General features: G+C 36.0%; 1 long non-coding RNA gene across 1 annotated transcript; it reads left to right on the forward strand.

The window, feature by feature from the left end:
- The first annotated feature begins 1,292 nt into the window (after positions 1–1,292).
- Positions 1,293–27,295, forward strand: LOC103095499 (uncharacterized). The gene is made up of 3 exons (XR_467195.2): positions 1,293–1,374; positions 26,527–26,619; positions 26,720–27,295. It is a non-coding gene; the product is annotated as an uncharacterized LOC103095499 (long non-coding RNA).
- Positions 27,296–27,457: the final 162 nt, after the last annotated feature.

A 27,457-nucleotide genomic window follows, 5' to 3' on the forward strand; every position in this document is an offset into this window, starting at 1 on the left:
TGGAAAAGAGGCTTTCCATTGCCCTTTAAAATAGAGTCCAGAAACAGCAACTGACTAATTGGAATCCAATTGTGAAGAAGACTATCATTATAGTAGTGTTTGAGGATTAGAAATACTACTTTGGGAAAGTCTACAAGTGTTAGTACAAGAAATAAACAAAGAAGAGAGGAAGAGAGGAGTGAGGTAGAGAGAGAGACACAGAGAGAAACAGAGACAGAGAGAATCAAAGTCAGAGAAGTATTATTGATAACAAAGAACATAGTATGTACAATGGAAAAAATATTGGATTGTGGGGGGGGAGAGGGGTGATTAGTAACATCAGTAGGCTATATTCTCACTTCTTTTAACCAGCTGTCTGGAATTTAATAGCCTCATTTTAAACTGAGATGAGGAGGATTATATCATACATACATCTTAACTTTTTTTCCCCCATGGACATCTTATGTAGTCTGACAAATTCTCTGAACTCATTCTCAGAAATTGTTTACATAAATAAAACTTTTTAAAAAGTTTATAAAGAAAACCCATTATGTTGACACAGTGTTATCTCTCTCTATATCTATCATTTTAAACAATTCTTCCTGCAGGTAGGAGCATCTAGTTGATGAAATCTAAGATGCACTAGAGCTCTAATATTCTATGATTCTTTGAGGCACTTGGCAGAGCTGAAGGTTCTGACATAAGACACTAGGCTCTGAGCATTTTAAAGTTTGGACTTAATTTGAAGTGGACTTAAACAGCAGAAAATATATAATTTTTCAATGTTTTTTGGAGGAAGGTGGGCACTGAAAAAAAAAAAGAAGTGGACTTGAGCCTTGGGAGACTCTATCTCCCAGGTCTTTCTACTGCAACTTCCTCTGACACATCCCACTTCCTTTGTGGGAAGGGTCAGAGGGAGAATAAAAGAGGAGAGAAGCCCAGGTTTTGGTGCCTTTTCCCCCTAACCCTGGTGGAGAGCTTTGATCCCTGCCTAGCTGTAGAAGATCCAAATTTCCCTGACTTTTCTAAACTTTCCCTTCCTAACCCTAAATAAATCTACCTAACTTTCCCTGGAGACTAGCTTTATTTAATTGGCTCCCTTGAATACCTACAAAGTTCCCTGGTCAATTCCCTGACCCCACAGGGAGAAAGCCTGGCTACCTTCCTTCCCTTCCTTTCCCTATCTTTCCCTCCTTTTTCCTGACCTCAGCTCTTAGAACATGTAGGCATATTTTAGAACAGAGACAAAATCATGTGGGTCTACCATTGTGACATTACAGGGGATATTGTAGACTATATTCCTTCAAAGAACTGTGCAATTTCTCTTTTAAAAAATGGTTACCTTGATGCTCCTGGATAAGACTAAATGAAGCCTCAAGTGAAGTCTTAAGAAAGGTAAATTAGAACTTGAGATTGGAAATGGAGTTAAACAAATGTTTTAGTGTTTTAGAACAGGGAAGCATTATGAAACTGGGAGGATGGGAATCCACAGTCATCCTGCCATATCTCCTTGTGCTTAGCACTACCCAGTCTTGATTATTGGTGACTATTACAATTTAAACCTTGGAAAGAAACAGGAATATGTGTTATGAGTCATTTCTCCAATCCCCTATACGGAATGATGTGCTGAGCTTTATTTATAATAATCTTCTTGCAAGAATCAGGAGAGCCAGTTATACTAGCTGACTTTTGAGTAACCAAAAGGGTAAATTCAAAAGGACAGAAAGGTAGGAATAGGCATAAGCCTATGATTCCTGGCTGTTCACAAATATGACCCAGTATCTGGAAAACAGTCATTCAACATTGTGATGTTTTACAAGTACAAAATTTTAGTTTAGATGCTAAAGTTTCTGGGGTTTGAAAGCTATTATTATTATTATTATTATTATTATTACTGGAAGTGAAATGAATAAATTCATAATAGTATTTCTGATGAAATCTAAGTATGCTCTCTGCAGAATCATTTATTGATGGCTGCAAATGAAATTATAATGCAGACTTCTACTCATCAATAGCTAAGCAAGTAGCAAGCAAGCAGGGGTTCAAGTTTATAAATTTTTTTTAGAATGGCAAATATAAAGAACATAGATCAAGAAGAAGAGAAATTGTTCCACTTCATGACATGTGTGAGGCTATTCAATATTTCAAGCTTATGTTATGAATATATTATGCTAATGTTCCTTTCTCTTGTCTAAACATGATATTTTTGCTTTGGTTTGGCTTAATTTTCTTTTTCATTTTTTCCTTTTTTTTTGGTAACACTAGATTTTCCAGTATAAGGCTAAAGGGTTCTATGGTATGAGTTCTTCTGGAAACAAGGAATGGAATGGATAAGTTAGTCGCTTGTCTTAAATTGAGAATACTCTCATTGAACTATCCTTGGAACTTGGAAATTATTGCCATTGTGATCAATGAATTTCTTTTTTTTTTCCTTCCTGAAAAATTTTGGCTCTACATATAGGCCAGTTTACTGGAAAACTGCCAACCCTCCAGCTTATTCTGAGCTGTGTGTATCAGACAGTGGAGAATGAAATGAATTTCAGTCTTGAATCTGGCATTTGTGAGAAGTATAACTTTGAGTAAATGAGTGTTATAAACTCTGACTTTTCTACAAAATAGGAAAACTGATGAATGATACTTGCACTAGCTGACTCATGAGGCTGTTGTGAGAAGAGTGTCATGCAAGCAGGGTCTATTATTAATTTGCTAGTTTGGTAGTAAGTGGAAAGAAGGGGGCAAAAGGGAAGGAGAGAGGGAGAGAGGGAGAGAAGAAGACAGACATTGATAAAGAAGTTAAGAATTTAGAACTTGGTGCCAGTAATTATGCCAAGGGATACAAATACAAGAAAGTGAAGCAATCTGGGTCATCAAGGAATTTTCATTTTAGCAGAAGAAAGACAATGTATAAAGGGATGCAGAAAAGGGGAAAATGAAGAGGGGATGTATTGGAGCATGGTGAAAAAGTGACTGTAAAGTGTGCTGAACAAGAGGAAAACTTAATATCCCAAATAACTAGGTTTTCATCTATGATGTTGTTTTCAGTTTTCTTCTTTCTTAATTCTCCCTCTTTTTTGTTGTTTTTGTTGTTAGTTCCCTTGTCTTATTACTTTCAGAGAATTCTCTTAAGATTTTCTTCCAGGTGTTAAAGCTCCTTTGTACCTCTTTATTAAATACTTTTTTAGCACTTTCCATTCTTTTTTTAACCCACACCTGTCTCTTTACCATGAGTACTGCCTAAATCAGCTGGGGTAAAGTGAGGTAAAAAAAATCAAGCAATGGTTTTAGATTTTAGACTGGAGATTGTCATGATCTTGCCACATCCTTGCTTTGTGAAAATGAAAAGTCCTAAAATGTCTTTTTTTCCCTCAATTTTCTCCTCTTTAAAATGAGGATAATTTTTGCATGGATGATGTAGTGTTTAAAGAGCCTACTTCAGAGCTAGAAGATCTCCTCTGATACATACTACATGACTCTGGGCTTAGCTTCTCAGTTGCCTGGTTGGGTCAAGTCTATAAATGACAGAGAAGATGCTGACAGTCTTATTTTCTAACCTGAACTTTCTCATACAAAAGAAATCACAGACCCATGTCCTTCTACCTGTGTCTATTTATATTACAGAATCCATAAGGCTAATGTGTAAGATTATATAAAATACTAATTTCTTTTCTTTGATATATATCATATTTTAAAATTTCTCTTTCCTTTTCCCTGTAATAATTTCACTCCTACTTGTCCTTTTCCCACATTATTGCTCTAGTTCTCTGTGTGTGTGTTTGGAGAAAGGAGACAATTGTACAGTGATGTATATAGTCCTTCATGCTCCCCCTTTGTAGGGTAAGAGAAATGTACTGTGGGGCCAGGCTAGGTCACAACATATGTTTCAGATTCTGAGGACAAGCTTTGTTCACTATCTGGAAGAGAGAATGGCTAAGTTAATCCCAGGGTTGTATTTTCAGTAATGACACATATCAGACCCATCGATCCATGGCGTTATTTTCAAGCTTATTTAAGCAGGTGCTGTAAAAAACAACTGTCACATTCAGTATACAGAATTAAGATGCTTCCTTCATGCTAACCTGTCTGTTCCCCCACGTACCTGCCTCTGTCCCAATGTTAGCCAGGACAATTCAATAAAAAGTAGGTCGTGAAATAGTCTTAAGTTATAATTTTTCAAAGAATGGGAGAATATAGAATTGTCCTTTCACCAGTTTGGGTCAAGGGTTTCCCCCGGTATCAGCCTTCCCCAGGAACACAAATTAGTTTAGTGACTCTGGGCTTCTTACCATGGTATTACGGCCTCGGTGAATTTCATAGAAAATGTAAAGCAAATCTTTGCAGGACTAGTGATGATTTCAGTATAAACAGGCAGCAGGATTAAAGGGATCAAGGCTAGAAGGAACAGGTAGAATTTTTCAATACATTTTGCTGTGAGTAGCAAAGGAAGCTCTAGGCTATTTTAGCCATTAAAAAAACATCTTCATACCTCCATCTTCTCTCTTCCCTCCTGTTGATCAAGAGGCAGGAAAAAGAGGAGTATGGATGAACAACAGAGAAAGGAGACAGAGAAAATGGGGTTTATTGGCTAGAGGGTAGGATGCCTATTCCCTGGACTGCCCCACTCTAAACTCGGAGCTCTGGGTAAGTAAATTAGCCTCTCTGGACTTAATTTTTCAGTAGGAAAAAGCAACAAGACTACAAGAATATTTGCCAGAAGCAGGAAAGGAAATTTTTGTATATCCCTTGAATGAAATATATTCTATATATCATAAATAATGAAGTCCACTGTGTGGGTTGTATAGTCTTTCAAAAGAAAAAATTCTAAGATGCCAGAACCTTGTTAAAATGCTATTCTCAGTGTCTGTGTCCCTGGCTTGAATTTTTGGTAAATATGATAGTTATTACAAGGTTCTTGGATTGCTAAATTAAAAAACTCCCCTAGATAGTATTCAAAATAATCATGGCTGAATGTTCATGCTAATTTTATAGAAGTGGGGTGCCAGACATTGTTATAGGACAAAGTAAAATGTAAGTGGGGATGAAGGCACTTTTAATTAGGGTTTTGAATATCCCCCAAATGCCTTAACCCCTAATAATACATAGATAGTAAAACACTTTGAAAAACTCTGATGCTAAGGAAGTTGTACAGGAGCCTAGGACTCAAATTCTGGCTCTTAGATTTGTGATTCTATGGCTTAACTTCTCAGTATTTCATTGTTTTTGTCTGCAAAATGGAGAGAATAATTCCTTTACCACACCAAGTTAGGAAGATAGATTTAGAGCTTGTCATCTAATTCCACCCCTTCTTTTGACATCTTTTGTCAGGTGAATAAAATGAATTCCAGAAAAGTGAAATAATGTGCCTAGTGCTTTGCAAGAGGAAATATTATTAGGGAAGCTTTTCATAAACATCCAAGTGCTTTTACCTGAAAGTCTTAGCTATAGGGAACAGGCTATGACAAAATTCCAGGATGCTTAGCTTTAAATAGGAGGTCCTACATGGAAACAGAAGTATTTATCTTCAAGTTGTTAAGTGGATCTAATAGAGGTTATGTGTAGTCTTTTTGAATTTTTATTTTAAACCCTTACCTTCAGTCTGAGGGTTAATACTGTACATATTGGTTCCAAGACAGAAGAGTGTTAAGAGCTAGAAAATTGGGGCTAAGGAACTTGTCCAAGATCACATACCTAGAAAGCACCTGAGGCCATATTTGAATTCAGGACCTTTAGTTTCTAGGCTTGGCTCTCAATCCACCAAGTCACCTAGCTTCTCCTTCATGTGGAGTCTTAAACTTCAACACATGCTATGCTCACTTCCCTTTCATAGCATCCCAATTTCCTTTCAAAATCTAACTCAAGTGGTAACTACTACATGAGACCTTTCCAATTCCCCCATCATTAACATTTGTAACCTCAGGAAATTGTTTTGCATTATTTTATTCCTCCACCCACCAGACTTGTGATTTCACTACTCTAGGGCAAGAGTCATCAGGCTACCATGGCCTTTTTGCCAAATCCAGCTCCTCCTTTAAAGAAGAGTTTTTTACATTTTCAAATATTTTTTACTATATTTAAAATGTCAAACAACATAATTCTTAGCTTCTGCATTGGATTTGGCCTTTAGACAGTTGTATATGAGTTATCAGTTCTAGAGCATTCCTAGTGAGGGATGTCTTCCAACCAATGAGAATCAACTATCTTTGAACAATAGAATATTGCCTTGGAGCAATGACATATTAAGTGGTTTACCCAAGATTGCACTGGAAGTATGTTTTAGAGACAATATGTATAGACAAGTCATTTAAACCCAGCTTTCTCTGACTGAGGCAGGCCAGATCTCTATCAATGACCCCATATAGCCTTTCAAATATAAAATATGATTTAATATATTAGCAGTTCAGTTGTTTCAGTTTTATTTGACTCCTAGTGATTCCATTTGGGATTTCCTTGGGAAAGACACTTGGATTGTTTGCCATTTCCTACTCCAGCTCATTTTAAAGAAGAAATTGAGGCAAATGGGACTAAGTGACTTGCTCAGAGTTCTACAGCTAGTATGTGTCTGAGGCTGAGTTTGAACTCAGGTCCTTATAACTCCAGGTCTAGCCCTCTATTCACTGTAGTCCCTACCTGCCCATTTAATATATTCTAGAATTTTATTTGTAGAGTTATCCTTTTCTCCTCTCACCAGCCCCAGAAATATAGTATTGTATCATGTACACACCAGCATAATTTCTTAAAACATAATAGACATTTAATGCATTAAAAAAACATTTTCATTTGTTTTGAAAATCAGTAAGAGAAATGGAAGATTAGGAATTTTATATTCTCTCTTCCCTTTCCTCTTCTTAGCTTCTATTTTCCCATCCTTATATTGGTATTTGTTCTAGTCAGTTTCTAAGATTATATTTACCTAGCTGAGTTTTCAAAGACACAATATTTTGAATATTTGGGGAGTTAAGAAGCCTTGGTTTTATTCTTTTCTTTTCTGTATTCTTTGATAACTAATTGGTCTGAATAATGGAGATAAAAAACAACAACAACTTGTTTCCATAATTTTGGTGAAAAGAAATGTTTTCTTTGGCTTGTCCAGACAAACAATATATATATATATATATATATATATATATATATATATATATATATATAAAACTTAAAAAAATTTTAACACCTTACTTTCTATTGGGGAGCACCCCCTGGTGGAAATGTGTGAAAATGATTGAAACATGTTTTGACTATTAAGTTCCAGAGATAATTACATGTTTTGACAGTACTTCTTCTGAACAAAACATAATTAGAACTAAAATTCTCCTGTTCAAAGGTCCTGAAAAATTGTTTCACCTCTTCCTAATTATCATCATTCAACAATATTCAGTGTGTAGTAAATTGCTAAATGTGTTGCAGAAAAATGACCTAGAAACATTGCCTAAATACCTGGCGATTACAATTCAAGGAGGCATATATTAAGTGCCCACCATGGGCAAAGTACTGGGTCATGTCCTAAAGGCAGAAGAACAAAAGGGAAAAAACTCTAGCCCTCAAGGAGCTTAAATTCTGCCCAGGATACTACTTGTAAAGAGACAAACAAATACAAGAGAATTTACTGAGGAAGTGGCACCAGGGAGGGGAAAGGTAAACTCTAAGAAAGGTGGGATTTAAACTGATGAATGTCGAAGGAAACAGAGGACTGTAGGAGGCAAATTTGAGGGGAGAAAGTGAATTCTAAGCTCAGAAGATACCACAGGGGTGATGAGATTGAAAGCCAAGTTCTGGGCACAGTAAATCAGCCTAGAATGCGTCAGGACCCACAGGCATTGTTTCTCCAGGCTTCTTGCATAATTTCACAATGGGAAGTATAATAAATTCCCATTCCTTTTCTCTCCCAGTGCCTTTATGACTCTTCCAAGCTGACTCAGATCCTCAAAAATAGAACTATGGTGATTCCTCAGTATAGTAGTAAAAGAGACAGGCAAAATGACTGATGAATCCTATGGAAAAGCTGGTAAGGATGGAGTTAGGGCAATTCTGCTTCATCTGAGACCTCCTACCCTGAAGGTCAAAGACTCCTTCTCCTTATATACAAACAATCCCTGCCTTATTCACATTCTCATGCAAATTATACTTTTGACAAAGAAAAAATATATCTAAAATATGGATTCAAATATTTAAAGATTTATAAAAGTTTCAAGATGAGCTGAGAATAATATTTTTTTTAAGAAAAAGGAGGAAAAAAAGAAGCATAGTCTAAATATCTTTGCATGGCTTCATAGAAAACAATAGCCAACCTCTAGGAATAAAGTCTAGGTGGAGTGGGTGGGAAAGGGGCCACATATTGCGCACCTACTAACTTTATTATGCAGTGTTATGAAAACTCTAACTTCACTTTTAATGTCATAATTCTGTTTATTATGATTGTATCTGCCATGTCTGAGAAATTCCATGACTTGTGTAAAGGTATATTTTCTATACATCTTCCATTCATAGGCTAAGTAAAGTGAGTAGGTAGAGACAAATTTACATCACCTAAAAATCACTTCCCTGAGATATCTGCTGAATGTTCCACTTATGGAAAGGGAGAATTGTCTGCTTTCTAGGTGTAAAATGTACTCTTTGGGGGCCTGGACTTCACTGCATATCCCTGATCCTTCGAAATTCATGTCTAGAGCCATCTTTGCCATGAAGCCTTTCTCAAGAACCTAAGGGCAAGTCTACTCCTCCACATGACTATGAGTCTGTTTGTATTTGTTATCTTTATATTTAATCTGTATATATTTATATGATTATTTATTTTAATCCTCTTTTCTCTCCCCCTTAGAATGTGCCTCTGGGAACAGTGACAAATTTATTCCTTCATTATATTTCTATGTATATTTAGATGAAGACATCTAGGTAGTACAATAAATAGGATGCGGGATCTGGAGTTGGGAAGACTCATATTCATGAGTTCCCATGTGGCTTCAGGGACTTACTCAGCAGCATGACTTTGGGCAAATCACTTAACTCTGTTTGCCTCAGTTACCTCATCTGTAAAATGAGCTAAAGAATGAAATGGCAAACTACTTCAGAATCTTTGCTGAGAAAATCCCAGAAGGGGTCATGAAGAGTCAGACACAAGTAAAAATGACTAAACAACAATTTTTGTATCCCCAATACCAATAATAATGTCTGATGTATAGTACAACCTAAATAAATGCTTTTTGAAGGTTGATTGATTGATTCTATAGCCTAGCTCAGTAACTTGAAATGTAGAATCATAGGTCATGGAGTTTCACACATATGATGCTATCCTTCTCTTTCTACAGTACTAATACCAGAAAGATGGGGTGTTTATTAAGAGACTATCAATTAGAACCACACCATGTGTCATTCAGTGCATAGGAGATATGAAAATAGAGCCAGAAAAAAACATCTGTTGCTGCTGCTGCTATCACACATATTATCATTATTGAATGGAACTTCATCTCGTAACTTCTCCAACTATCCTCTCAAAGTGGAGCACTAGGTGACTGATAATTAAGCTGTCTAACTGAATCCATCATTCACTTTAATTTTGGGGAAATATTCGTCAAGAATTTCTGGCTTGGGAAACAATTATCTATTTTTTGAAGCATATCATTCTTTATTTTATTTCCTTCATTAATTTTTAAAAATTAAATTTATTAAGAAAAATTTTCCATGGTTACACGATTCACATTCTTTCTCTCCTTCCTCCCACTCCCCTCCCATAGCCAATGAGCAGTTCCACTGGATTTTGCATGTGTCATTGATCAAGATCTATTTCCATATTATTACTATTTGCACCAGGGTGATCATTTAGAGTCTGCATCCCCAATCATATCCCCATCTCCCATATGATCAAGCATTTGCTTTTCTTCTATGCTTCTGCTCCCACAGTTCTTTCTCTGGATGTGGACAGTGTTCTTTCTCCTCAGTCCCTCAGAATTGTCCTGGATCATTGCATTGTTACTACTAGAGAAGTTCATTATAATCAACAATCAACAATTTTTGTTGCCTATTACCACACCTAATTATCCTCAGCTTGTATTACATAGACTACATCAGAAGAGGAAGTCTTGAAGAGAAATGGCTAACACACAAGTTCTATTCATCATTTTCTTTCCCACATCTCCAATGATGACTTTGGTATATACTCCCATAGTTTAAATACTCATCACTACCACCTCAAGGACTCAGGATAGACTGAATTGGATGTGAATCCAAATACATCTGCCATTCCTGACACAACAACCATCAGGAACCAATCAATGTCTGATGGCATTGCTGATAGACCACATTGCCTCTTCTTGTCTCTTCCCTGAGAGGTACTATTCCTTTGGGAACAGATTTACCGCATCAATATGTAAAACTCTGTGCTTGTAAATCATTAAATTTTACCTTCAATCCCCCAACTACCTACTTTGACTTATATTTCACTCTTCTAATTTTGGGTTCTTAGTTTCCTGCTCCCTCACCCCCCCCCAAAAAAAGTTTCTGTATTTGTTGTTATATTGCTGTTTTAACTTGGAATTATCTCTTTTCTTCCCAGAAGAGTTCCTGTCCATTAGGATCTAACTCCAGTCCTATGTGCTTTTTGGGTCTGCACTAATCCTTCTGGTCCATATTGATTGCTTTCTGTTCTAAAAACTTATTGTATTTATTAGTACTTACTACCAATCATTTTGACACAATGATATAGCCTTTTATTATTTTCTAGTCTTATATGCTTCTGTTCACTCATTCATAGACATTTTTCCAGTACCCAGAAAGCAGTACACTGTGCTAGGGGCTGAGGGAGATAAAATGATAAATAAAATTTGGCTGTTAGTCTTGTCTTCTCAAGGAGATTATAACTTCTATTAAGGACAATGAGTCATATTTCTCTCGTATACCTCAGAGCACCTGACACTATGTTGGGTGCACAGTAAATGACAATAAACATTCATTATTAGAAATTGAATTTTAAGACAGGTAGTGACAAATTTTACTGTTGAGAGAAAGGATTTTTTTAATGATAGGAAAGTAGGCATGTGTGTTGGTAGTTGTTGATGGACCCTCAATCTCTGTAAAAAATAAGGTCTGTGATTTTTTAAAGGTATGTGATTGTTCTCAACACTTGCTATAGTTTCTTCTTTCAAATTCCATGAAAAGCCATTTTTCAATGCCAGGTTTTGAGTATACTTAATCTTGTCCACCTGGTTTTCCCATTTACTTTTATTAGCCATTTCTTCTTCATGTAGAATATAAGAAAGTGGGTTGTTAGAAGCCAAACATGGTAGCTCAACCATCATTGGTAGAGAAAAGAATTTCTTATAGATCTCTTGATAGATCTTTCCCATTTTTCATATGGTCCATTACCTCCTTATATTGCTCATCTTAAATGCTCTTGTGATAACCTGGCTTTAGTCTCTCCCTAAGCTTTTTAAAAAAAGTTATTTTTTACTTCCATTTTTCTTTTATAAAGGGATGCTGGTTATAATTTTCTATCATCCTTCATCAATATACTTTTTAAAATGAGTTTGTATTTTATTCTGTGTCATATTTCTGAATTAGGCATAGAAATAAAAGTGTTTGCTGGCTAATATGATTTTTAGACTACTTGAATCTCTTCATTGTGTCATTGATTTACATTGGTTAAACTTCCTGAGGTAATGGAGTAATCCATGTTGGTGAATGTCAATGTCTTTTTTTATCCAATTTCCATTTTTATCCCAGCAATTTGTTTTCATTTTTATGAGAATAATAATACAATTTAAATCTAAACATATTTTCTGATTTTTATCCTGGCAACAACCCTATGAGAGGTAAGTACTCTTTGACGGAAGAAGAAACTGAGATCAAGTACCTGGCCCAGGGTCACTTAAAGTGTCTAAGACAGATAAGTGTGAGTACGCTACAATGTATTTCATTTCAAGAATTGTGAAGGGGAAACCAAGTAAAGGACACTGTCACAAAGAGATCTGTGATGGAAAAGGAGTTAGGCAGGTCATATAACAACAACAAAAAAAAAGAATCAAGATAATTGTCCCTATTAAATAGGGAGAGAGAATGCAGAAATATCCCATCTGCTCCATAATATCTTTGCATTTTTGAAATTATAAGGAATTCCCTTTTACCCCCAAAGCTGGATGAACCCCTTATGGAAAATTCATGGAAAGGCAGAAAATGATGAGAAGAAATGGAGGGATTGGTCTCTTTATCATTGGAATAAGTACCTTCATAGATGGGATTCAAAGTTCCAAAGCATAAGAAAAAAAATAAGAAAATTCAAACATTAGTAGAAGGACTTTAAGAAGATTATAAAGACAATTGGTAGGGTTTAGAAGGGGTGGCATGGCCTTCTTTACTTTCATAAAATAAAATTCCTTTGTTCCTATTAGACTGTAACATGGGGAATTTAGAGTTCATTCCTTTGTGGATACTTTTAGAAGAGTATGGAAGGTTTCAGGTAAAGCAGGCCTAGAGGCAAAAGTATAGACTAAATGTTGTCTAGGGATTTTTTAGTTCTGTTTCTAAAGACTTGGTGATTTTATGGAGAAATTCCATTGAGAAAGCAACTTCTAATTTGACAATATTTCTTTCCTTCACCCCCACCCTTTTCCTTCTTTCTTTCTTTCTTTCTTTCTTTCTTTCTTTCTTTCTTTCTTTCTTTCTTTCTTTCTTTCTTTCTTTCTTTCTTTCTTTCTTTCTTTCTTTCTTTCTTCCTTCCTTCCTTCCTTCCTTCCTTCCTTCCTTCGTTCCTTCCTTCCTTCCTTCCTTCCTTCCTTCCTTCCTTCCTTCCTTCCTTCCTTCCTTCTTTCCTTCCTTCCTTCCTTCCTTTCCCTCTGTATTTGTTTGTTTCTCTCTCCTTCTGTCCTTCCTTCCTTCCTTCTTTCCTTCTTTCTATCTCAATCAAGCTGAAAGTATCCATTTATTGCACAAATTCACTCTAATGAACAAAGAATTTTGACCTGTTCCTTTTCTGTTCTGGTATGTTTCCCCTTTCTTAGCTAATCTAGGGGATCCTCCTTCTGGGATGCCTACCATAATGATGTTATAGTTATTGAGGATTACTGGTAGGTTTAGCTCACTGAATCCAAGAATTCCAGGTGCTGAGTGAACCACCAAGTTCAACCTCATAGGTAGCATGGATTATAATCATGTGTCCTCATGACAAAATCTTAAACCTTTTCCTAAAAAAAATCCCATCCACAAGATCCTCTTTCATCAAGACTTCTGTTAATTTTTGAACCCTCTCACTTTATGCTCTCCAAAAACAAATCGATTTTCATAGATATGTATGTATGTACATCCATATATAATTCTATTTTTTAATACAGATGTTTATTGCTCTTACCCCCTCTGGTAGAATGATGAGCTCAGTGCAATTGCTAGTCAACTGGATTAAGGTGTCATTTCTCCCCTTCATTTATATTTATTCTTTGGGAGAGCCCCCCCCTCCTTTGGTGTTTGTGTATTTTCCCCCTCATTTAAAAAAAGTCATGAATCATGGTATGATTTACAACCTCTCTCAAGGGAGATAGGCAATTCTAATGAGTGAGCAGCCTGTAAGTGTAATTAATACCTGCCAGACTTTCCAGGGTGTGCAGTGCATATCTCCTGTGGATGGGGGAATGATGAAGTTAGAAAACACCTGCATGAATCTGGGTTTTCTCTGTCCTGCTGAATTAAAAGGGATTAGAGCTGGACCAGGGGAGGGGAGCTCACTAGGGCATTATGGGAGGCAAGCACAAGACTCAGAGAGCCTTGTGGCTGACAGGGGAAAGGCAGCAGTAAAGGGAAATCTAAGGATGACAGACAGGCAGGGCACTACTGTAGAGGTAGGCTGGGAGAGAGAGGCTGCCCTCAGCTGATGGATCACTCCCATTTAAAACACAAAAATAAGGCAGATTGCCAGAGCAGTTTGGGCCAGTTTCATTAAAACTCTTCATTCATCTTACTGAAACGAGGTAGTGTTTGTTATGGCAGCAGTGAAATCCTATGGGAAAGCTATTATAATAATGAGAGGGTGATCCCAGAAAGGCCACACATCAGGTGGAGGAAGAGAATGGGGAGTTCACGTGGCCAAGAGAGACTGGTGTTCGGGTCATCTTCAACTCTTCTTTTGTCCCTCCTACCTAGATCCAATCAATTTCAAGGTCTTGTGAAATCCACTTTTTTTTTTCCTTCCAAAACCTTTACCTTCTCTCTTAGAATCAATATTATGTATCAGTCCAAGACAAAAGAATGGTAAGGGCCAGGCAATGGGGGTTAAGGGCCTAACTTGGAGACACAAAAATTTGGGGTTTTCTTGGCATAGATGCTGGAGTGATCAGCCATCTCCTTCTCCAGCTCATTTTACAGATGAGGAAATTGAGGCCAGAAAGGTTAAGTGACTTCCCAGGGCCACCCAGCTAGGAAGTATCTGAAGCCACATTTGACCTCAGAGAGGGGAGCTTTCCTGACTCTACACCCAACATTTTATCCACCTAGCTAGCCTTGGAAAGCTTTTGTAGCCCTCTACTTCCTGCCTTTAGGATGAAATATCTTTTTCATCTCTCTACCTTTGCACAGACTGGGCCCATGACTAAAATGCATTCAGTCCTTACTGTGTTCAAAGGGAATCTTTAGCCCTTTGGAAGCCTTAGCTAAAGTATCACGAATTACCTTAGGCCAATTCTGATCTTATTGTTGGTAGGCACTACCCACAATAATTACTCTGCATTTACCTTTTTTTTTTATTTTTATATTTACCTATCTCTGCATATGCCACCTCTTAAAGAAATGGAGAAAACATTTGGCCCAGATTCAACTTTGGCCTCAGATATTTAACATAAACTTGAAAGCCACTTAGATTCTATTTTCCTCAGTTTCTACAGATGTCAAGTGAGAATAATAAGTGGATAAGAAGGGAAAAAGTAAATAATAAAAGCACCCATTTCCTAGAATTATATGAAGATAAAATAAGTAAAGCATTTAGCATTGTTTTTGCACATGGTTCTTAAAAAATCCCTTTCCCCCCTTCCTTTTTAACAAAAAAATCCCCATCTCTTCTTTGGGACCAATACTGTGTTTTTGTTGCAAGGCAGAAGAGTGGTAAGAGAGAGCAAGAGAGGATAAGGGGCTTACACATAGTCACACAGGTAGGAATTGTGTGAGGCCAAATTTGAACCCAACTTTAAATGTCTCTGAGTCTCAATCCACTGAAACAGCTAGCTCTTCTTGCTTTTTTCTTTTCTAGAGAATATAAGCTCCTCCAGGACAGGAACTGTTTTTGTTTTTGTATCCCCCCAATGCCTGGCATTCAGTAGGTATTTAATAAACATTTGTGGAATTTAATTCAACAATAGTATTAAATACCTTCTAAATGTAAGATATTTGACTTCAATAGGCTGAAGGAAGCATCACACTATTGGAATTGGCAGAATGTCAGAGAATTAATTTTGAGTTCTTCCACACTGAGTTCAGCCCAAGTGCCATAGTAGTCTTGTTTTTAAAATAAGGATTTTTAGACTCTTACATTCAGTCTTAGAATCAATAATGTGTTTTGGTTCCAAGACAGAAGAGTGGTAAGGGTTAGGCAATGGGGGTTAAGTGACTTACCCTGGGTCATACAGCTAGAAGTGTCCGAGACCAGATTTGAACCCAGGACCTCACATCTCTGGGCCTGACTCTCAGTCCACTGAGCCACACAGCTGCCCCCTTAAAATAAGGATTTTTAAGCAACTTGGATTTTACTTCCTAATACAACCTTAGAACACAGCTTCATTAACACATGTTGCTTTCATGTCTTCAAAGAAAATCGAGATATCCAAAAGTTGTATGGCTAAAGGTGTAGGAAAATGTGCTGGTTTTCTCTTTCCTAGTGACTGATTCCCAGGATAATATTTTAAGATCCAGTCAGGAAGAGTGAGAACCTCCCAAAATTCTTCCTCCATTACCTGCTATCCCATGCCAAGCTTGTCTTCTACAACCACACACTGCTTTCTAAATGTGTTTAAAAGAACAACAGAAAGCTGTAAAATGCATTACAGTAGCAGAAAGAAAAATACAATTTTCTGAGCTAGAAAGAATGCTCCCGACATGAGATCAACCTTTGCATTGGACCTTACTACATAGGTGGGGGGGGGGCAAAGGGGGAGGGATGCACAACTCTTTTTCCGAAGTGACTGATATCAAACCTTGTTGTTCCATATGCATCACTTGCCATTTCCCTAGTGATGCTGTGCCAATCTTTCTTGTGTGCAATCCTCACCCTGAGATCTTTCTGACAGTCAGATTATGAAAACTTATGTAGCAATGTTGTAGGTGCTATAAACTGAACAAAATTCCCCACAGCTGTGTGTACATGACTGGCAGTGATGTTGGAAAATGAAGAATGAACTGCATAAATCAAACTTGTCTCTAGGCCTTTTGATGGATCCCTTTGTCTGTGTTCTGGAGACATAATGGTTCAGGATGGGTAGCTAACAGCCAGGCAGCAGCTAAAAGATAGCACTCACAGAGGGGCTACCTGGAACTCATTTAATGCAGGGCCAGGAAGGTCAGATAGCATTGCTGAGTTCCTGAAGACGCCTTGTCTCTGCACATCGTCCCCTTTCTGTCAGGTCACGATATTGCTTCAGTGCCCCACATAGGCTTGAAGAAGATGGGCTGTAGATCGTGGAATTAGATCTAGAATATTGGAGAGCATCACATTCAATGAGGAAATCTCCAGATTTTATGACATGACCAAAGTCACTCAAGTAAGAAAGGAGAAACATATTTGGATCTGCATCTTCTTATCTGAATACAACACTCTTTCTGCTGAATCGTGGGAGGGTTGGGAAGTTATTCTTATTGAGTCTTGATATGTTTTGTATCATATATTAATGAATACTCATAAATACTGAGCACTTCTTTCTATTTGTGAGGCATTGAATCAAGTGAACTTGGGGGATATAAAGACAAAAAAAACACTACTGTTGATTTCTAGGAGATTTGAATATAGGAAGGGACAGGCAAAAAGTATCCCTGTATAACCCCAGGTCCATATTATATAATTTAAATGCCATAAAAGTGGAATAAAATGCCATAAGAGTGCAGAAGAGGGAAAATAAATCCAGTGGGGGAAAATGACAGCTTTGGGTAACTGATTGAGTTTGTTCTGTGGACTTATCTCATAGTCAAAAAGCATTCTTAAGTGGCTGCATGTAAAGAAAGAAAAGAAAGAACCACAATTTTTAGGACAAAATCAATCCAAAAGAAAATGCATGGTTTTACTTTGGCCATTTTCTCCCAGTTCCTTCTTGTTTCAACTTTTACACTAACTTGTAATGATAACTTGCTGATGTAAGACCATAGGAGCAAGTATAGTAAGGTAACTAGGATTTCCCCCCAGGGTTCTGAAATGTAAAGGGTTTCTGAAATTATTTATAATTGAAAAAGAAAATAGCCAATAATAATTGGAATTAGGAAGTTATTTTCTGACCTATTTTGTCATCATCCCTCCCTACCTACCCATGTCCACATGGAGATAAATATCTATCTGCTTATTATAGGATGGTATTGAGAGTATCCACCCTTTAATTTTCAGCTGAATTTATTTTAAAAAAGCATGGTTTGAGAGGGCATCTGGTGTTAATTTCCCTGGAGCACATTTTGATAAACTTGCCGTTGGCTCAAAAATAACCAGTCAAAGTTTTGTGTAAGCCTTATCTAAATTCTTTCCCCTTCCATGGTTCTGGTACAAATAATTTACTAAAAGACAGAGAAAAAGATAAAGAGGCAGAAGCACACAGTCTTGACTGTTGTATCATAAATAAATTTACTTATTCATAATTTATGTTTGTATATATGTGTGTTTATATATTCAAAACATACATACACATATACATATATAATTACTAGTTAACTAAAATACAGAAATCTATAATAAAATTAAAAGATTCACAGAAGAACATTATACACAGAGATGGATACACTGTGGCACTTTTGAATATAATGGTCTTCTCTACTAGCAGCAATGCAACACTCCAGGACAATTTGGAGGGACTTATAAGAAAGAACACTATCCACATCCAAAGAAAGAACTGTGGGAGCAGAAATACAGAAGAAAAATAACTCCTGGATCACATGGGTTGATGGGGATATGATGGGGGATGTAGACTTTAAATCATCAACCTAGTGCAAATACTAATAATATGGAAATAAGACTTGATCAGTGACACATGTAAAACCCAATGGAATTGCTCATTGGCTATGGGAGGGAGGTGAGAGGAAAGGATGGAAAGAACATTACTCATGTAACTATGGGAAATATTCTAAATTAATTAATTAAATAAATAAAATTATGAGGTTCAAAGTAGGTCATCTGATGAGATGTAATACTGCCTTAAAAGTCAAAATGCTATCACTTTTTGTGTTAAGATTCAAGCTGGATTTTATATTCTCCTCTTTTTACCCTCATCAAAGGGCTTCTAAATTCTTTACTTTCTGTCATCAAAGTGGCATTATCTATATATATATATATATATATATATATATATATATATATATATATATATATATATATATATATATATAGGAGATTGCTGATATTTCTCTTGGCAATCTTAATTATAGGTTTTAATTTATCCAGTCTAGGATTTTGCATGATGCCCTGATTATATAAGTTAAATAAACAAGTGAAAATATATAATTTTGTGATATTCCTTTTCCAATCTTGAATCAATTGGTTGTTCAATGTTTGGTTTTAACTATCACTTCTTGGTCCACATACAAGTCCTAAGGAGAAATATAAGATGATCTTGTACTCCCATTTCTTTGAGGACTTGCCATATTTTGTTGTGATCCAAAGAGTCAAAGGCTTTAAGGTAGTCAATGAAGCAGAAGTAGATGTTTTTCTGGAAATCCTTTGCTTCTTCAATAATTGAGCAAATGTTGGCAATTTGGTCTCAAGTTACTATGCATTTTTGAAAACCATTCTGCCCTTCTGATTCACATATTGCTGAAGCCTAGCTTGCAGAACAAAATTGTTCAGTAATTTGAGAATTCTTTTGACATTGCTCTTCTTTGAATTGGGACATACCCTGACTTTTTCCAATCTAGGGTCCATTGATGATTTTTATAAATTTGAGTAGCATATTGACTACTGACTTCAGCACTTTAATTGCATCATCTTTTAGGATTTTAAATATTATATAGACTTATGCCTATATACCATAAATTTTTCTTCAGGAATAGAATTGATAGGCAAAGGATATGGTGAATGAAAAACATTTAGCTATTCAAATAAAATAGATGAGGTAACAGTTCTCATCAATGATGGTAATCTTTAAAATAATGAAAATAAAAAACCATCCATAGCTGTCAACTCATCCATACCAACTGAACCATTCATAACCTACTTATTCTGGAATGCCTATTCATGTTCTCCCATATGTTATCCATCTCATCTACCATGGGGGGGGTGCCCACACATATCCAGTAGAGGAAAATTTTTTAAAAGCCAAAATTTTAAAAAGAAACATCAGGAACTGATTCATTATCTTTCAGTGTTGGTTATAATAAAATAATATTTTAAAATCACTAGCCCCAATATCACCACTGTCAGATTGTTCATAATGGATTAATTTCTTAGTTATTTTTCTTGGATAAATTGAAATATATCCACCAAGATATATTTATCTTATTGCTCCAGACTAAATCCAATCTTCTTTTACAAGACAATAAGTAGAGGGAATATATGTAAGCAAAAGTCACAGCTATTTCAAAACCCCATTTTAGCTAATGGCTCCAATCTTTGTTACTAAGTCTTTTCACAAAGTATTTAAACAAATCACAGGAAGTAAATTGGTTTCTCATATCTTATAGTAAAAAATTCAGTACAATATATAGTAACATGCCTTAAAGGCAAGTACCAAAAATAGGAGATTAAAAAAACAAGTTACCTAGAAAATTTTCAAAGTAGAAAATGATAACAATCTTGAAGGCATCTTCTCTTAGAGGCCAACTGATCCAAATTCGTTATTTGGCAGATGAAAATAATTGATATTCAAAGAGGAGAAGCATTATTTTTAATGCTATACATTATGTTAGCTTCTAATAGTAGAACTGAAGTTTTTTTTAACTCTAGGGCCAATACTTATAGTCTATCAAAGTTGGAAGGATTCCCAAAAGTCTTCTAGTTTAAGCTACCTAAAATAAGAATTCTCTCTATAATATTCATAACAAATAGTCCTATTGTCTCAACTTAAAAACATTTATTAATTTTGAACCCTTTGCCTCCTGAGTCAGTCTATTCCATTTTTGATCAACTTTGATTTTCAGGAATTTTTTTTTCTTGCATTGAAAAAAATAATCTTTGCAATGACTCTTTGCTTAATTTGTATAGGGTCAAATAGAACAAGTCCTCCACAGTCTTTTACAGGCTCCTAGATTTTTTTCTCTTCCAAGCTTAGCATTCACAATTGTTCTCTCCTATTGCACCATATGATTTTTCAAGCGTTTAATGACCGAAAAATCAATTATATGATGTAACTCAAGTCTCAAAGCCCATTTGTTATGGGACTCTCCTCAATGAAGGCTAATTAATTATTTGATGTTCTGTATTGCATGAGAGGCAGAATTGGTAAAAGCTACAGCATAGACATCTTGGTCTTCTAACTTGAGAGAGAGACTCAAGGTTGCAATTTTTATTTAGGTCCCTGAAAAGTTGGAGGTTTTGGGAAGAAGCCAATATGTAGAAGAATTGGCAATCTCTATTATGTCCATTTCTTCCCAAATTCTTTCTCTCTCTTTGCTGACCTGAGGAGATATTGGAATCATGCAACTTCTTTCACAAAGCAGTTAACCAAAATAGAAAGTTTTTTTTTCCTTTTCTTTTGTCTTCACCAACTCTGCCCCTCATGCAAGCATGGAACATTGAATAATTAATACCCCTTTATAGAGAGTCCCAAACTGATAAGATTCGCTTCAGAGACTTTCATCTCTAACAAAATAGAGCAAGGAAAATGGAATCTAATATGTACTACAGCATTTTGACTCCCATACAAGTACTAATGACACCTTTGATTTATTTGAATCTACTTTAGATTCAGAGTTCATAATTCTTGGCAGCAAACAAAACTCAGGAACTTCAGAGTTTGACTTGCCATACTCAAATCATAGAATCACAGACTTTTGTTGAGTCTTATACATTGTTTTAGACATAACATAACCTAATATTTCATTGTATAGATGAAGAAATGGCAGGCTAGGGGAGTTAATATGATTTGTTCTTGATCACAAAGTTGCTTACTTAGTATGCCAATAGATCATAGCTGGAGTTCTAATTTTTTTACTCCCACTCTAATGATCTTTCCATTTTTCCTAATCTGACTTGTGTTAGTGTGACACATATTGATAGAATATTAATAAAACCACAGTGATTATAGGTGTTGAAACATGGAAGTGACCACATTGGGGAGCAGTGAATTTCTCCTCACCAGAGAGTATTAAAAAATACTACAAGACTAGTATATATCATATAAAGAACTTGCTTTTTAAGGTTGAGGGTTGGACTCCTTGATTTCTGAGATGCCTTCTAATTCTATGATATATATATTTTTTCTTATTGGGTTTTGGTGGTTTCATCTCTTATCAATATAATATTTCATTTATAGCATCTAAAAAAGAATAGGTCTAGAATATTGAATGTGCATTTATGTATAATCTCTGAAGCTCACATATAAGTCAAATGGTTCCTGTCACAAATTAATAGAAAACCCTTTCTCTTTTGGGAAAGTTTGAATGTATTTGCTTGTTTGTCACTCTCTACTGTTGCTTCTGCATTTTTCTCTTTTTCTCCATAGAAATTATCCATGGTCAAGAGTTTTGTTTTGTTTTTCTTCTGTTGCTTATTCCTTTTGCCACTAGTGGATTGGATCGGAGTTCTTTCATGTTGGTTGTTATTGCTTTCTTAGCTTCTATCTTGCAGGACTTTGCCTTGGTAATATTTTCCCTTACCTGTTAGCAGCCTCAGAGCAGGTACATCTGTGATGTTATTTGTATAGCCTGAGCTTTAGAGCATTTTGCCCTGACCCTATGTTCTAACCCCTGCTGCCTCAGTTGTGGACAGCCTTTTTTCTGCCCAAGCTCCTAGTTCTGCTGCCCAGGCTCAGTACTCTTCAGCCTCAAGTCTCAGATCTCCCTGCCAAGGCCTTGCACTGCCCCCAGGAGTAAGTCTATGGTGCTTTCAGCCAGCCCACAAAAATTTAGAAATTGCCCTGCCCTTGCTAGTGTGGGAGAGGGATGATCAGTTTGTGTTTTGATTAGTGTAGTTTTGCCCCCTTATGGCATGGGAATCCCCAAACACTGCCTACCTTTAAGGTTGCATCCAGTGGAAGAGGCCCTTTACTCATCTAGTTTTGATTTCTGTCCTTTTAAGATGCTTTGTAATGATTGGAGATTCAGAATACTGCTAATATGCCACAGTCTTGTCTCCTCCTCTAGAAAACTCTTTCTTATAGTAATTAGAATGACACTGGAATTTTCCCATCACTTGGTGAAAGGATAAAGCCCTGTGAAATGGGCTTCCAAGAAAATTGAATTAATCATATGGTTCTATCTATACATTCATTAGTATTTATTAAGTCAAAGGAGAGAATTTTTCTGTTTTGTTTTTTTCATTTTTTTTTGGTGTCCAAAGAATAATTATGTCAAATAATTTATGGACCACAATAATATGTTTCAAAAAGTTTTCACTAGATAGGAATAATTAAAAATAGAAGATAATAGATTTTATTCTCTTAGAGTATCACAGCTATGCAACCAGACTCTTAATAATGTCCACATATATGGTAAAGAATTGGAAATTGAGAGGATGTCCATAAAAATGGCTGAACAAATTATGGTATATGTTGGTGATGTAATACTATTGTGCTACCAAAAATGATGAACAGAATGATTTCAGAAAAAGCTGGAAAGTTCTACATGAACTGATTCAGAGCAAAGTAAGCAGAACTGGGAGAATACTGTATATAGGAAGAGCTATACAGCAGCAGCAACAACAACAGTAAGATGATAAACTCTGAGAGTACTCAGCAATACAGTAACCTGCAAGAATTCTGGAGGACTTAGGACAAAAAATGCTTATCAACCTCTAGAAAAATAGATGTTTGAGACAGATGCTAATCAAAGCATGCTTTTACATTAGTTTATTTATAGTTTTATTTTGTGGTTTTGGCTTTATATGTGCTTTCTTTTACAACAATGACCAATATGGAAGTATGTTTTGCATGATAATACATGTAAAATCCAGATCAAATTGCTTACTATATCCAATGGGAGGGAAGGAAGAAGACAATTTGGGGCTCAAATTTTTGGAAAATGTATGTTGAAAATTATACATGCAACTGGGAAAATAAAATACTTTTTGGATTTAAAAAAACTGGAAAAAATACCCAAATATATAAAGAAAATGAAAGTAATTTGCATCTGTTATTTTGGTATATAGTTGTGTAGGATACTCATAGTCTTAAAGAAGAGATTATGAGGAATTATGAAAATATTTGGGGAAGCCAGAAACACATAAAAATACCTGGAACACTCCAGGAAGAATAAAGAGCATTATGAATATTAACTATGAAAAGAAAAAGAATGACTTCATGTAAACCAGGTAACCTTTTGTATGGGTTGTATATAATGTAGTAGGAAGGAAGTTTAAGGAAAGCCTTACAAAGATCTGTTAGTTAGGTCTTTGTTTGTAAATTTTGTTCTTTATTTCCCTCTAAATATTTCTCACTCCAAAAAGTTAGAATGATTTCTTAACACAATCTCTTTTATCTCATGGTGCACTTGGTCCACTAGATTCTTTGTAGAAATATTCCAGGTTGTTGGTGTTGAGGTGTTCTCAGTTGTATCTGATTCTTCATGACCCCATTTGTGGTTTTCTTGGTCAGGATACTGAAATGATTTGCTATTTCCCCCTCCAGCTCATTTTATACATGATGAAACTGAGGTAAACAGAATTAAGTCACTTGCCTAAGTAAGTTTAAGTATCTGAGGCCAGAGTTGAACTTAAGAACCTAGGTATAGTACTCTGTGTATGAAACACCTAGCTGCCCCAGAGACATCCCATAGAACAGCTATTTTTTTCAAATCATGTTTGCCAACATGAATTAATGTTGATTTTTTTTCACTAGAACCCTTCCTGCTGGTTATTTCCTCCCCACACTCATTGGTGCATTCTAGTCAGGCAGCCCCTTCCCTTAGAGAGAAGGGAACTTGTAGAAAATAACAGCTAGAAAAACTGATGAACCCATTTAGTGCACCCTCTGACTCAAAAGGAATTCTGCCAACTAATGATTGGTATACTAAAGGTGACTGGGGTCTGATTACTCTGGATTGGTACATTTGTAAAAGGCTTTAATTCCTCTTATCTACCTCAAGGGGGATAAAGATCCTAATGCATTTTGGCCACCCAGAATCATCACATATAGCTGGAAAGTTTGGGGCAGGACTGAAAGCCTGGGACTGTCCCAGGCACTCCTTATCTATGCCAAAACTCCAGATGGCAATGAGTTGGTCAGGCACACGTATCCTTAATATCCTTTGTCTGCTAAGTTTATGATACAGTATTCTGTATCATAAAATTCATGATCAGACTGGCAGATTCACATTAGGCCTTTACTATACTGTGCATTAAATGCATCTTGTTATTCATTATATGTACTCAAGTATCTCATGGCTCGACCTGATTTCATTTCCATATATATATATATTTCTGCTTTTCATAGGTTAATTTCATGGTTGAAATGGGGGAGTCATTTTAATGAAATTTTCAATGCAGGTGAGAATAATACAGGTGAGAGAAAAGAAGAAAAGAAAATATGAGTTGCAATAAAAATCATTCTCCTAAAAGTTTTTATTTTTATTAAGGTCTATTTTTTTGGTTTGATTTCACAAGTGTATAATTATATTTCTTTGTACAACATCAATCCAAAATCATAATCGTTAATTTAACTCCTATTATATGCGTGGAACTGTGCTAAACACTGGGTATAAAGGAACACAAAATGAGATAGTACATGCATGCAGACATGGAGATAGCTAACATACACAGGCAAGATAATTGGAAGAGAACAGAGACTATTAACAATTGAAGGAATGAAGGACAGTTTGTTCATTTTCTAAGTCTCCTTTAGTGGTAGCCTAGGGAAGAGAAACTCATCATTTAAAAAGGCAGGCTAATTTTTTAATAACTCCTACCATTAAGAAGTTTCTTTTTAGACCAGGATTTGTGCTCTAGTTTTAATCTCTAAGATCTGAAAAATAAATATTGTTAATTTCCTATTGTTAGCTGATAAATACCCAGAGTAGCTATAAGAGTACTTTGGTATATGATATTTGCTTGAAAAGAATTAAATTCTTCTCTTATGGTCAATCAGTGGGACTAGATTGGATAAGTTGCTTTTTCTTCACAATAGGAGAGGCATTCTCTGATTCCAGATATCCTAGTTCCTTGAGGAGTGACAGTGTACCTGGCAACCTGATGAACCACATGCTTGGTTGGTTGATTTGTAGAAAATCCAAGTAAAGAATCCATCCCCCATTTCAGTCATTTTTATTTGTATACAACTCTTCATAATCCCATCTAGGGTTTTCTTGGCAAAGATATTGGAATGGTTTACCATTTCATTCTCCAACTCATTTGACAGATGAGGCAACTGAGTCAAACAGGGTTAAATGACTTGGCCCAGTGTTCAATATGTCTTCCTGATTTCAGCCTCAGTGTTCTGCCCACTGGGACACCTAGTTGCCCCCAGCAAAGAATAAAAGAATATAATTTTATTAAGGGTTGCCCTTTCTTGTTTGAGTTGTACTGGTTTATTGCTAAGATCCCTAAGAGCTAAAATTTAAAGGTATTTCTATGATTCAGCAATTCTCCTCTCACCACTCAAACTTGGGAATTGTAGAACATCAGTAGGATATTAGAAGAAATTAACTAAAATAAAAGAATGATGAAAGAAGGGAAGGCAAGATTGTTTCAGAAACTTCCTGGATATATGAACCTAGACAAGTCATTAAAATTTTCCCTAAGTTTCTGTAAAATAAAATATGGAGTCTACTTTATCTATAAGTTGTCTTTAGGTCTGAATTTTGGAAAGTGATGATCCTCTCTACTGGGGACATTGCAATAGAAGTTGTGTTGACTTTTGTTGAACAAGAAGTTCTGGGTTGGAGGAAATGTGACAACAGGTTAGATATCACTTTTGCCAAAATGGTGAGTGGGAATCAGTAGAAAGAATAAATTGATGATATTCTATGTTGGAAGTTAAAGAATGAAACAACAGAATGAAGTAGGATCTCTCCCTTTTCCAGCCTAGGACTTGAATAATATTTTTGATGTCAGTTTTCTTACTTCTCAGCCCTCTCTTCTTCCTTCACTTTACTTGGAGACTGCTTCACCCTGATGAAGCATTGAGCCTTTTCTCCCCCTCTAGATTCTTACCAATTTGTAGCTTTTATATTTCTCATTTTATTGTCCAAAAAGCTCATTAAAGCTTTGGGAAGATATAATCCAGAGATTTGTAACTATTTTTTTCTCTCTCCTAGATCCCTTTAGCCATCTGATGAGGCCTATGGATCCCTTTTCAGAATGTTTTTTAAATGGATTAAACAAAATACATAGAAAGGCAAAGGAAACCAGTAAGATTGAAATACAGTTATCACAATATTCTAAAATGTTCACAGAACCAAAGAAAAGAATTCCAGGTGTAAACTCATTTTCATTTCTTCTTGTATACAGTTGTATTGAATAGGAAGAGATGTTGAAGTAAGAAACACTTGAAGACATCCAACTACCCTCCAAACAACCACAGAAGAACAATGCCTCAGAAAGAGTACTAGATTAGCAGAACCAACAGAAGAATGGGCAAAGTCCAGAACAATGTGGAAAGGCACCAAAAAAGGACTCATCTTACTGAAGTACCTGAAGAGAGCACTGAACAGGACAGAACAGTGACCCAGTACAGGCAGTAGGAGAGGAACTCAGTCCAAGAAGCTCCAGTCTCAGCAGGACTAGGCAGAGCCCAAACAGCTGCAGATCTCCATGCAGCAGCCCAACCAGATCACGTTTGTTTGCAGAGTGATCAATCCAAGACTCAGACAGCTGAGCCCATCCCAGGGACCATTCCAGCACAAGACAGTTCTCTTTCCACCCAAGGATGGAGCAACACTTCATCCAACAGACATGTTCATGAGAAGAACTATTTTGTATTTTGAATCAGAGACCAACAAGTGATTTATGAGCTAAATATACAAAGTATTCAATGTGCATTTTATTCCCATTTGTTTTATATGTTTGATTAATACAAATTCTTGTTTTTAATGAGCATTCACCTTGGTTTTCATTTCTATATACTTTGATTTTCCAATGGATCTCTGATGGACTTCCTCAATATCTAAGCCTTTCCTTTCATTCCTTAATATTAATCCAGACTATTGTCAACTGTCACAAAATCTAAATTCAATTCTATATTAATTA

Source organism: Monodelphis domestica, chromosome 4, assembly GCF_027887165.1.
Source record: "Monodelphis domestica isolate mMonDom1 chromosome 4, mMonDom1.pri, whole genome shotgun sequence".
In the NCBI taxonomy this organism is placed as follows: Eukaryota; Metazoa; Chordata; class Mammalia; order Didelphimorphia; family Didelphidae; genus Monodelphis; species Monodelphis domestica.